Below are 13,400 nucleotides of genomic sequence, written 5' to 3' on the forward strand. Positions count from 1 at the left end.
AGTAAATATTTTGGGTTTGAGAACACTTGATGTATGTATTGCATGTCGATACCCATGGTGACAATGGGGTATTATATTGATTCACTTGATATATGTTATGGCATCAATATCGGATTCCACTGACCTTGGGATCTATGCATAGGGGTTGATTGCACGTTTTCATACTATGTTCTCCGATAGAAATCTTGGGGTACTCATTGAAGTTCTTCGTGTTGGATTGAATATGATGAATCCGAAATTGTTTGATTCATGTCGTATAATTAATCCACTAATACTTGAGGTGACATTGGAGTATGTAGATGACATTAGGGTTGATTGATATGTATCAGCGTGTTATTCTAGTACAAACTGTAGGGTTGTTTGTGACACTTATAGGAATAGCTCAAAAGATTGATCGGACAGAATAGCTTTGAGGTGGTCCTACTACCTACGCCAATTCCTTCTTATGTTGTCCGCTACTTCAGAACTCTGTATTTATTCTTTGTTGCACGTAGAGGGATGATCAGATGATTCTACTATGCTAGCATTGTTGAGAGGTTGCACTAGTGAAAGTATGAACCCTAGGCTCTATTTGCAAGCATTTATACAATGGTTTGATCGTTGTTTGCCACTTGCTACCTTGATGTTTTTCCATTTTCATATTATAAAAATATATTTCTACTATCCATACTACACTTGTATCACCATCTCTTCACCGAACTAGTGCACCTATACAATTTTGCATTGCATTGGGTGTGTTGGGGCACAAGAGATTTCTTGTATTTGATTGCAAGGTTGCTGGAGAGAGACCATCCTCATCCTACACCTCCCACGAATTGATTAACCTTATGTCATCCACTTGAGGAAAAATTTCTACTGTCCTACAAAAATCTGCCCTTGGAGGCCCAGCAGAGTCTACAAGAATAAAGTTGCATAGTAGACATCAATATGTTTCATGCTATGGTTATATTTATGTTAATTGTTTCTTCGTAGTGGTGGACGCTTGCGAAAAGGGGTAATCATAAGTGGGCTGCCTATTCAATTAAGAATTACACCTTAGCACCGGTCCATACACATTACAATTTATCAAAGTAGTGAAGGCGAATCAACTCAAACATGATAGACATCACTATACAATAGTCCCTTGTGTCCTCGTGAATGCTTTCCCAATATGAGAAACACTTTTGAGCTATCCTTTGGCAAATAAGAATTGGGTTACCTTTATGCACCTTGCTACCCCCATGGCCCACCTGGCCAGCCGTCGAGGCTGCCAGCCGGGTCCCACTCTTGTACCTTTTATCCATATTGTAGGTCGGTGGGTACGTCTATAAAACCCCTCGGCCCCCTCCATGCAGAGGGTCGGTCAACTTAGCACACACACCAACCACGCAGGAGAGGCAAACGCGAGCCGACAGCTCCTTCTTCCTCCTCCGCAACACAGCTCGAGGAGCAATTTGTTGTCCCATTCATACATCATACACATCGGCAGAATTAGGGGTGTTATCTCTTCGGAGAGCCCTGAACCTGGGTACATCGTGCGTTCCATGCTTGTACCAACCTCGTTCCCAGCGTCCTCCGGTGCCACATCGGTTCCCACCATCTTTAGCCTACCCATGGCTTATGTTGTGAGAAAGCACCAACATTTGGCGTCCACCGTGAGGCCGTCCGCGGCATCGGCTGGCTTCACGCACTAGGCGGGGCCCCGCGCTTACACCACCGGATGCATCACGTCCGGACATATCTGCATGCCCGTGGAGCCTGCCTTCAATGAGGCTTCACCGATGATGATCGACGTCCCTATCCGTCATGCGGATTTGAACGGGGAGTCTGATGACGAGATGCTCCCTAGCATCGTCGTCGCTGCTATGGAGAACCTGAGAATTCTCTTTAGCGACTTGTGCCTCAATGATGGTCCTTGCTACTTTGGCGAGGACTTCAATGTCAAGGCGTTGTGCGCCAGCTTCAGTAGGCTCTCTATCCCTGAAACGCCTACATTCGACGAGTACCCCAACAACGTACTCGTCTTCGACGGTCCTCCGTCGTCTGCGGGGTTCTTCTCCCCATATCATGTCGCCACCGTCTCCCACATCGTGGAGGTGATGGTCATCGGCAGTGGCACCAGCACGGCTCATGGCAAGGCGTCAGCAGACGCTGGTGAGCCTGCTGCTGTCAGCGCTGATACTCTAAGGCCGCGCTTACTGGCCTAAAGACGCCCATCTCCGCCTCCACAAACCCCACCGATGCACGGGCCTCGCTGGAGGAGGCTCACAGGGAGATCTTGGAGGAGGGCATTGCCATCGCCTTGGCTAAACATCGGATGGAGGCCACACAGCGCGAGTATAACTGCGCCTACGGCCTCACTCCTGTTTCCGATGCCCCTAGCCGGCTCGGCTCGGTCTACGACCGCGGCCGGGTCATCACCGAGATTCTAGGCGGAAAACATCCCATCCACGAGACCCCTGCGGCCAATTACGGGCGACCCAGGCGGCCATGGAAGAAATGCCAAGCTTGGAGGGCGAGGAGCGCGCCTTGGCCTCCGGTGTGTCGGGGATCACCTCGAGGTCCACTGGCACGGAGGCGTCCGGCTCGACGGCTTGGCCGCCTCGGCCCTCTGGGTATGCCTTGGGGCTGCCTCGCTAGCTGGCTCCTCCACGCGAGCATGCGTGGAGGGGTCGTGTCTAGCCTTCGTACGCCTCTCCATTGGCTTCTCAGCCCGGCTAGGATGGGATCGGCCCGTGGCCATCTTCCTCGCTGCCTCGTCCCAGCAATGGGCGGACCGATCATCAAGGGCCTTCAGGGAAGCCTCAGTGGCTGCCCAGCCGGCTCGGTCCACGGCGGTGGTAGTATGTTCCTCTACGTCCTCCGCCTCCATGTAAAGTATCGCATTAAGGAGCCTATCCTCGCGCAGAACAAAGAAAAAAGGGAATGAAAAGGAACCCTTACCCCGCAACGATTGGCACTTGCTTCTTGCGGGCACCAGCACGACGCTTCTTAGGGCCGCCTGCTCGTCCTCCGGCTGGAGGTCCGGTCGCGACATGGTTGGGCGCCGGCCTGGAAGTTGTGGCACCCTTGCCTTTCTTCCGTCCCCCCTCGCCAAGACCGGCCGTATCGGCCGCATGGAGGTGGCCGCGCGTCACGAGTAGGCAGGTGACCTCCTCCACCCCATCGGAGTCTTCCTCGAAGGCTGCATCAGATAAGGAGGGTGGTGTTTCGTCATCATCCGTCCAATCAACAATGGAGGGCTTCAGATGCTCACCGGACGGCTCAGAGCCCTCCGACTCCAGCGCATCCTCCGAATCCTTGGAGGCGGCAGAGCGCGGCTCAATCATGCCCTCCTCCTCCATCTCCGAGGCGTCGGACGTCACTACTTCGGCGGCAGGAAAGTTGAGCGCTTGCAAGTTCTCAAACAGCTGTGCAATGGAGTCGGCGGCCGGCTCAAAAAAGAAGATCGACTACTTCAAAGACGACAAGAACAACATCGACAAAAGAACCGGCAGGGATCATACCGGTTATACATCGACAAAAGATCCTGCGTGTGACGCCCTCGATTTAATTGTACGCTAATCATACACGCAAATGCGTACAATCAAACCCAAGGACTCACGGGAAGATATCACAACACAACTCTAGACACAAATAAAATAATACAAGCTTCATATTACAAGCCAGGGGCCTCGAGGGCTAGAATACAGAAGCTCGATAAACACATGAGTCAGCGGAAGCAACAATATCTGAGTACAGACATAAAACATGGGGTGCCTTAGAGAAGGCTAGCACAAAAGAAACATGATCGAACGAGGCGAGGCCTCCTCCCTAGGAACCTCCTAACTACTCCTATTCTGCAGCGGCCTCCAGGAAGAAGTCACCATCGGGGTGGCAGGCGTCGGCAGGAAACTCCATCTGCTGGGCTCCATCATCTGGTCGCAGCAACGGATCAATGGGAAAAGAGGGAGCAAAGCAACGGTGAGTACTCATCAAAAGTACTCGTAAGTCTTACATCAGAACTATTCTAAGTATGCATCAGTATCAACGAAGGGGGGGGGTTATATGTGGACTGACTGCAGCAATGAGAGAATAGAGAGAGAAAAGCCTAGTCCTATCGAAGACTAGCATCTTCAGGGTCTTGTAACACAATTACTAGTCATATTGTTGCAGCAATAATAATATGTGGTCACGCCTAGAGATCCTCCCTCGACTCCCCGCGAGGATGCAATGACGGGGCAACTAAATCCAGTTAAGTAACAGTTGTAGTTGTATAAGATCAGGGCACAACTCCAAGTCGTCCTATAACCGTGGACACGGCTATTCGAATAGATAAGTTCTTCCCTGCAGGGGTGCACAACATATTCCCCGACACGCTCGATAACACTATGGCCGGAAAAACTTTTGTGGGTCATGCCCGACCTTGGAATATCGTCACGTCGCAGCCCCACCTAAGCTCAGCAGAGAGGCCAGCCCGCCAGTCTAACTCCTAAGCTCAAAGGGGTCGTGGGCCCACTTGCCCTCCATCGCTGACGTCTGAAAAGCTTCGGCTGATACCGCGACGTCGAGTACCCATATTTATTCCCACACAGACGCTTAGTGCATAATAAAGCCTTCCGACCAACCCAGATCAAATACCTGCATCCATTATCATTTTAATTAGGCCATCAACACAATCTCGCGGGAATCCACCCGTCTAACAACTCATCACCCATGATCCAAGTAACATGGTCAAGTAACTGTGTGGTTGTAACATCGGGGGGAATCCAAGGTATCACCCTCGTTGGGTTCCGAACCATGTATCCGTCAAGGTGGGCTCAGATGAATTACCCTCGCGGGTCCCACACTTGAGGGGTTGCACGACAAAGGCATCATCGGGAATGGTGAAAGAGGAATCACCCTTGATAACCACGACCGACTAGCCGTACTACAGAGATATCATCAGGAGTACTTAGCGAGGTGTCACCCTCGGTACCCAATATTATCTCTGTAGCGCCTCACAACTAAGGGGGTGTAAGTGTTGTGCTGGGTCTGGCTCGTCGATCAGGGATCAAGATTTGAAAACAAAGTGGGGCAACTGGAATATGGGGTCAGAGGGGAAGACTGCTCCACCTATACTAAATAGTTTAAAGTGGAGATAATGAAAGTAACAGTTCATCAAATATAGGCTATGCATCAAATATGGGAACTAACTACAACAATAGCAAAATTCTAATGCAAGCAGGAGGAAGAGAGACATAGGCGATATAGGGATGATCAAGGAAGGTTTGCTTGCCTTATTTCTGTGTAGACAAATATGGATCCTGGACGGTGAAGTAGTCGATCACCGGATCAACATCGGCCTCGGAGCCTACCGGAAAGGAAGTAGCGTAGGGGAAACACAATTAATAACAGAACAACCAAAAGCATCACAAAGGAAGACGTGGCTTAAAGGTAGCGCTAGGCATGAGCTAAGGCAGGAAACATCCGTCATAGACGGGTCGGAAGAATATCTGACGATCTTTTCCAGGTCTCGGGCTACTACCGGTCGGATGGAAAACGATGGAAAAGTTCCACGATTGCTATGCTAGGGACGCGTGATAGATGAATGGACCGTGTATCCGGGTTCGTCTCGTTCTGCTGATCAACTTTCATGTTGAAAATATTTTGATCTGACTTACAGATTATATTATATTAATTTTTAAAGTTTTATTCAATATTTAGTAATTAAAAAACAGATTTAATTAAATTTATTAAATACAATTATGACATCAGCATGATGCCATGCTCACATCAGCAGTTGACTGGTCAACTGACCAGTGGGTCCCATGCGTCATAGACCCATTTTTTAATTACGGTTAATTATTAGTTAATCAGGTTAATTTAGTGGGGGACCCACGTGTCATACTCTAATTATCCTAATTACTAAATTATCCTTTTAATTAATTAACAAATAATTAAATAATATATCTAATTATTTATCTATTTAATAAAAAAACAAATTTTTATTTTTATATTTTATTTTTATTATCGTTTTTTATTTATCAATGTGTGGGGCCTCCACGTAAGTGGGACTGGGGGTTTGGCCACAGCATAATTTACACACACACATATTTGCAACCATACATAACATAATGTATTTTCTTTGCTTTCATACATGCATATATACGCAATACATACATACATTAATACATACATACGTATTTCATACATAATACATACACGCTTTTAATACATTCTTATTTTTCTTTTTTAACTTATCATCTCCAACCTTTGTGTCTCAACAGAGACATCTCTCTCAACGGAGAGAGGGACGAGGCAACTCCACCATCTCCTACCGGAGCACAACGACATCGGAATGCGACGGCGACCGCTGGAACGGAACCGGGATGGAGAAAGGAAGGTAGGGGTGGGAGGAGCCCTACAAAAGGCCTCACCGATGTTGACGGGGAAGTAAAGGCTCGGTGTAAAGGTAGACCAGCGTGGAGGAGCTCCCGGTGGTGGTGGTGGCCGGCGGTGGAGCTCCGGTGACGTGGGAGGGGGGACCGGTCGGATCCGGCCCGGAGGAGGCGAGGCGGCCGCAGGAGGGCCACTGGAGGAATGGGCCGTCGGTGGTGAGGTCACTGGTGGTGGTGGAGCTCAACGCCAAGGGGGTGAGGGGCCGGCGTTGGAGGTGGGGGTAGCTGGCGGGAGGGGGCCGACTGATGGAGGTGCTTACATGGGATTCCGGCCGAGTGGATCTGGGGGAGGGAGCTCCGGCCGGCGTGGGAGGTGGGCTCAGCCTCCGGAGGTGGTGAGAGAGGCGGCTGGCGCAGGGAGGGAGATCCAGGATGGAGGGGAGGCTCGGCCAGGGAGGGGTTGGGGTGGATCTGGGGCGTGGGGAGGGCAACGGGAGGACGGACCGAGAGGCTCGGTCGTGGGGGCTGGGCTAGAGAGTTAGCGAGGGAGGGAGGAGGCGCGTGGCGAGGAAGGAGCCTGGCGGCAACTCCAGGGGAGTGGGAGGAGCGGGGCTGATTTAGGGATAGCCCCTCGGGGCTTTATACCCCAGGGCGTAATGGGCCGGGATGGGGTGGGCTGGCAAGCCCAATTTAGGTGGGGGGTTTGTTCTTTCTTCTCTTTTTTATAGTTTCTGTTTTGAATATTTAAGTGTTCTAATTAACTCTAAAAATATCCGATTCAATTTTATAAAGTATGAGGGAATTCTTGCAGCTCATCCGAAGTTTGTATCTTTACATTCCAAAACTTACCCCTTTCGATTTATTTTTAAAACTAGAATTTGGATCGGTTTGAAACTACGCGAGACTACCCATGGTAATCCTGGTGACGTGGCACCATTATCATAGGTTTACCGTAGCTTAATTTACTGGGGTGTCACACTTCGGGTGATCATGGTGGTAAGCAGATCGCGGCCCAGGAGGCCTCGGTTCTTCAAGCTATCAAGGTAGGCGCCGATCTGCGTCACCTGAGGAATCGGCTTCGGATACTTGGCCGACCAATTCAACTTCGCCATCGGAGGCTCGATGGTGAAGGGAGGCATGTTGAGGGCATCGTGTGCAGGGCTGGCGTTCTTCACATAGAAGAAGCCTTTTTGCCACTGGTTGATGGATTCTTGCAGTGGCAACTGGGGGAAGCCGGACATCGACCAATGGTGCACCAGTGCGGCTCCGCACGGCGTCATCGGGCGAGGCCCGTCGAGCTTCTCCAACTCGGCCTTGTCCATCTTCTTGGACTGCTGCTTGAGGAAGAACAAGCTTTGCCAAAGGTCGAGGCGGGGCTCGATCCCAGGAAGCCCTCGCACAGAACGACGAACAAAGCAAGTTGGAGAATGGCTTTCGACGCTAGGTGGTGCGGCTGCATGCCGAAGAACGTAAGAAAGTTGGAGAAGAAAGTGCTCGCCGGAAGCCCAGAGCCCCTCTAGAAGTGCTCGTCGAACACGACCATCTCTCCCTCCTGCGGCGTCGGGGCTGTCTCGGCTTCATGAATCCACACCGTCACAAGTGTAGCCGGAGGCAACATCCGGCGGTGGCGAAGCGCCTCGATGTGGCCGTCGCAAATCTCGCTCCCAAGCCAAGCCCCGTTGGACTGGCTCTTCTTCGAGGAGGAGCCGTTCGCCATGACTGCGAGCGACGGGCGCTTGGGGAGAATGGCGGAGGCGAGTGGCGCGACGGCGACGGAGAGGATGAAGACGAACACATACGGTCTCTTTCTTTCTGGGCTCAGGGAGGAAGAGGGCGTCGATGCGGGGGGGGGGGGGGAGGGGGGCGAATGGCCTCCTCGGTACCCCCGCGCTCCATTTAAACCCCATGAAGGATCGTGGGGAGGGGATCCGGTGTGTGCGAGACTCCACTAATCCCGTTTATTACGGGCGGTGACACTTCCCAAGACCCAACCGTCGCGGAGTAAATCCGCAAAGGATCCTCCGCACGGGGGTCGAGGGGGCGCCATGGCGGGGCCCAGGGCCTAGTCCCTTCACCTGCGTAAATGATCATCACGTCAGGGCGGGCCTGGCACGTGGCGCGATTTACGCGGCCTACGACGAGGCCGAGGCGTCAATTGGAAGCCAGTCGGCTTCTCAGCCAGCGTCCCCTGCCGCAGGCGGCGGCAGGAATAGAACAACAAAACAATCAAGCCGGTGAGGCCACCCGCTCCAAAGCGGCGGGCTTCCCCAGCTTCGGCGACTACTGTCGGGGGGATAACCCCGGGGTAGGCTCAATGGGCCAGCTCCTTTGCCTTCAACCAAGAAGGAATGACCAGAACAATTCTACCAAGCCCAGTCCCCTGGCCGGCTAGGAAGCACCTGTCGGTTGGGGGGCGAGGCGGCCAACTCTCTGGCCGGCCAGAAGCACCTGCCGGCTAGAGACGAGACGACTACCTCCCCCTGGCCACCTAGGCCAAACCAGCCGGCTAGGGGCGAGGCGGCCGTGCCCAGGCCGGCTAGTCAAGCAGGCTAGCCGGTCAGGGATCTCCAGTCACATCAGACCGTAGGTCATGACGAGACCCTACAGTTAAAGCTGGCTACGCCTCAGCAAAGGTACTGGATTGGGGTGCACGGTAGGTACCAGCGTCAGCGGCCACGCTGCTGACCTCCTCCGGCTCTGATCCATCACCATGCACAGTGTCGGCCCGTCAAACTCCCACTCCATTACTGCACTCGGTGTGGGAACAGTGGAGACGACTATACTGTTTGCCCATGACGAATCTCGCTAGACGACGCTGGATGTACCACACGTGTCCTGTGTCAACATTACGCGAGAGCTTTATTGGCTAGCCGGCGGGTCCCACAGCCAGACGTGACCTCGTAGCCGGCTGGCCCCTCCAGCGACAAGACAAGACCGCCGTGGCCCCCCTGGCCAGCCGGCGAGGCTGCCAGCCGGGTCCCACTCTTGTACCTTTTATCCATATTGTAGGTCGATGGGTTCGTCTATAAAACCTCCCGCCCCCCTCCATGCAGAGGGTTGGTCAACTTAGCACACACACCAACCACAAAGGAGGCAGACGCGAGCCGACAACTCCTTCCTCCTCCTCCGCAACACAGCTCTAGGAGCATTTTGTAGTCCCATTCATATATCATACACACCGGCAGGATTGGGGGTGTTATCTCTACAGAAAGCCCTGAACTTGGGTACATCGTGCGTTCCATGCTTGTACCAACCTCGTTCCCAGCGTCCTCCGGTAGCACTTCGGTTCCCACCATCTTTAGCCTACCCATGGCTTATGTTGTGAGTAAACACCGACACATGTGGAGGATTCCCACTGTATGGTGTTGCAATACTTTCATAATTTGCTTATAGTGGGTAGCGAGAGTGACACAAGATTATACCTGAGAATGGGGGTTGTTGCGTATGATAGTAAAGAGGATTTCTTTACTTAATGCTATGGTTTTGTTTTACGTGAACGATCTCTAGTAGTTGTGGATGCTTGCTAGAGTTCCAATCATAAGATCATATGATCCAAGTACGGAAAGTGTGTTAGCCTATGCCTCTCCCTCATATAAATTTGCAATAATGATTATTGCTCCTGTTATCAATTTCTTAGTACAATCTCGCAGATCCTACCACCATTTTTCCGCTCTCGCTGAAATTCTTCATTTACTAAAACAAGACCTAAATTTTATTTTCACTATCTTTATAGTATTGCAAAACTATCTTATTACACCTATAAAGTACTTCTAGTTTTATTCTCGCCATGTAGTTTTATTCTTGTACTAGGTAAAGTGAACATTGTTGGGCATACAGTTCTATCGGTGGCCTATAGAACTTGGGAGAATATTAATTCTAACTTTAGCTCCTCATTGGGTTCAACACTCTTATAGAAAAAGTCTACAAATGATCCCCTATGCTTGTGGGTTATTGAGACCTTGTGTGGTGTCGTTGCCGTGGAACACTACCGTGGTGTTAGTATTCTCATGTGTGCTTGTTTGCTTTATATCTAAGTATATTTTATTTTTTGCTCTAAGTTGTTTTATTTCTTTAGTTATGAATATGGAACAGGAAACACCAAAAAATAGGGTACTTGCTAGTCATGGAGATGGGAACCTCCTAAAACCCTTGATGCACGTTATATGGAAGACATTAAATAGTACTTTCATAATCCGGGTAAATCTCGATTACACTTGATAATGGGAAATAATTTAGATCACCTGGAATAATTTAGGAATTATCGCTTGACTCAAAACGGGAAACACTTATGGGATCAAATTAAAATGGTGCATGGATATGCTTGGGATCTATGCTTCATATATGATTGCACTTGTTGGTCTATGATGAAGGCTCCACATCAGCCCTTTGCGTGCAATATTAATGATAATGAAACACTAGCTTCTTATTCTAACGGTGTATATGATTACTATGATGTGGAACAAATAGAAGACTTTTTTATTTTATGAAATTGAATCGTTATTTGAAACGTGTGATAACTTTGATGATGTTGTTTACAAATAAGAAAATTATTCTGCAATTAAATATTATTGTGATAATTATGAATACAATGCCTATATTGACTAATTGATGGACAAAGTCTCCGCTGCCCAAGAAGAGACTAATATTTTGTAGGAATCAATGGAAGAAAAGTTGCTGAAATTGTGACCTCCTTAGATGAAAAAGAGGAGGAGGAGAGCGAAGAACAAAAGGAGGAAGAGCGGATTAGCTACCCATGCCCACCTTCTAATGAGAGTAACTCTTTATCCCATACATTGTTTAATTTCCCTTCCTGCTTACCGAAGGATGATTGTTATCATAATTTCTGTGATCCCTTGGATTTGTTACAAATATCCCTTTTGATGAACTTGATGCTTGCGGCCATGATGACAATATGAATGATTGAAACGACTCCAACGTATCAATAATTTATGAAGTATCCATGCTATGTTTGCCTATATTTACAATACATTTATATGGTTTTGCTACACTTTATATGATTTATTTAAAACTAACCCGGACCGATGCTGTTTTGAGCAGAACTACCATGGTGTTGTTTTTTGTTCATAAACTTTTTGACGATTATTTGTGGAGGAAAAGATAAATACTAGATCAAAGAACCACCAAAGGGGGGCCCTAGTGCCCACTAGACACTAGTGCAAGCCAGCCCCCCCTAGCGCGCCGTGATGTCTAATGGGCACCTCATGGCCCATCTTGGCATGATTACAATGCCCAAAAATGCTATAAATATAGAAAGCTCCGGAAATAACCCTAGACTATAAGTTTCGTCGCTGCAAGCTTCTTGTATCCACGGAAAACCAATCTGGAGACGTTCCAATACCCTGTCAGAAAGGTGAGAGCATCTTTGGTGGCTATCTTCATCATCCTGACGGAGGCCATGATGAGGAGGGAGTAGTCCACCCTCGGGGCTGAGGGTTTCTACTAGTAGCTATGTATTTAATCTCTCTCTCTCATGTTCTTTGCATTTCATGATCTTGATATATCACGGGCCTTGTTAATATAGTTGGATCATATGGTGTTTCTCCCATGCTATTATTGTGATGAATTGAATCTTTCACTTTAAGATCTCGTTATGTTGGATTGAATATTCAGGTTTGGGAGCACATAAGATCTTGCATACGTATACCCGTAGTGACATTGGGGTATTCAAGTGATTCACTTGATTTATGTTATTTTAGTACGAATTTGAATATTATGAATTTGAATATTATAAATTTGAATTTTTATGGTGTTATTTTAGTACGAACTCTTGATAGATCGATCGGAAATGATAACTTGTTATCTTAGTATGAAGTCTTGGAAAGATTGATCGGAAAGAATAGCTTTGAGGTGGTTTGGTACCCTACAAACAATTTCTTCTTATGTTTCTCGGCTAGATAGGAACTTTGGAGTGATTCTTTATCGCATGTTGAGGGATTGTTATATGATCTAACTATGTTAGCATTGTTGAGAGATTGCACTAGTGAAAGTACGGACATAGGCCTTATTTTCAAGCATTCAAATACCGTTTATGGTCACTTTTGTCACTTGCTACCTTTCAATTATATATTTTCAGATTATAGAAAATCAATGTCTACTATCATTACAACACATGTATCACCATCTCTTCGCCGAACTAGAGCACCCATATAACTTACAATTGTATTTGGTGTGTTGGGGACACATGAGACTTTTTATTATTTGGTTATAGGGTTGCTGGAGAGAGACCATCTTCCTCCTACACCTCACACGGATTGATAAACCTTAGGTCATCCACTTGAGGGAAATTTGCTACTTGTTAGGGAAAATTTGTGCCTAAGTAATTTTGGAGATTGATGACAGTACCTTAAAGGACTAATCGTGTGCATTAAGCTTTCAGATAATATATATCAACGGCACAAGATGATTCGGCACCCTCCGTGGACCAGAAGCACGGTGTCCTCTATGATTCTCTTTCTTCTGTGAGTCGTAGGTACGCCGTACTATTAAGAGGGGATCCGTAGTGGAAAGGCTTGGGTGGAATCAATTTTGCACGCACACACTTTATCTCCATCTACTTTCCCTGCAACATTGGAGCTGTTCCCACCTCTGGTTTATCTCATCTTGCAAAAAGGTCTTCTAGCGGTAGTACTGCTGTCCCTAGCGGTAGCACGGCTAGAGCTCGCGGTAGTACCGCTAGCCCTAGCGGTAGTACCGCTAGAGCTAGCGGTAGTACCGCTAGCCCTGGCGGTAGTACCGCCCCTGGTCACTGGTAGTACCGCTCCAAGACTTTAGTACCGCCTTCCTTGTGGGTGTACTTCGTCGGACTTTTTGCGAAGACTTTCTTGGCGGTGGTTGGCCCAGTAGTGCCTATGCACGACCATGGGCTCAGCGGTAGTACCGCTGCAGCTAGTGGTAGTACCGCTGGAGTGCTAGCAGTAGTACCGCTGCAGCCAGAGGTAGTACCGCTAGAGTGCTAGCGGTTGTACCACTGCAGCCAGCGGTTGTACCACTACATCCAGCAGTTGTACCGCTGGGCTCGGGATGTGAGTGGGAAAACGGTTG

The sequence above is a fragment of the Hordeum vulgare genome, chromosome 2H (assembly GCF_904849725.1).
Source record: "Hordeum vulgare subsp. vulgare chromosome 2H, MorexV3_pseudomolecules_assembly, whole genome shotgun sequence".
NCBI lineage: Eukaryota > Viridiplantae > Streptophyta > Magnoliopsida > Poales > Poaceae > Hordeum > Hordeum vulgare.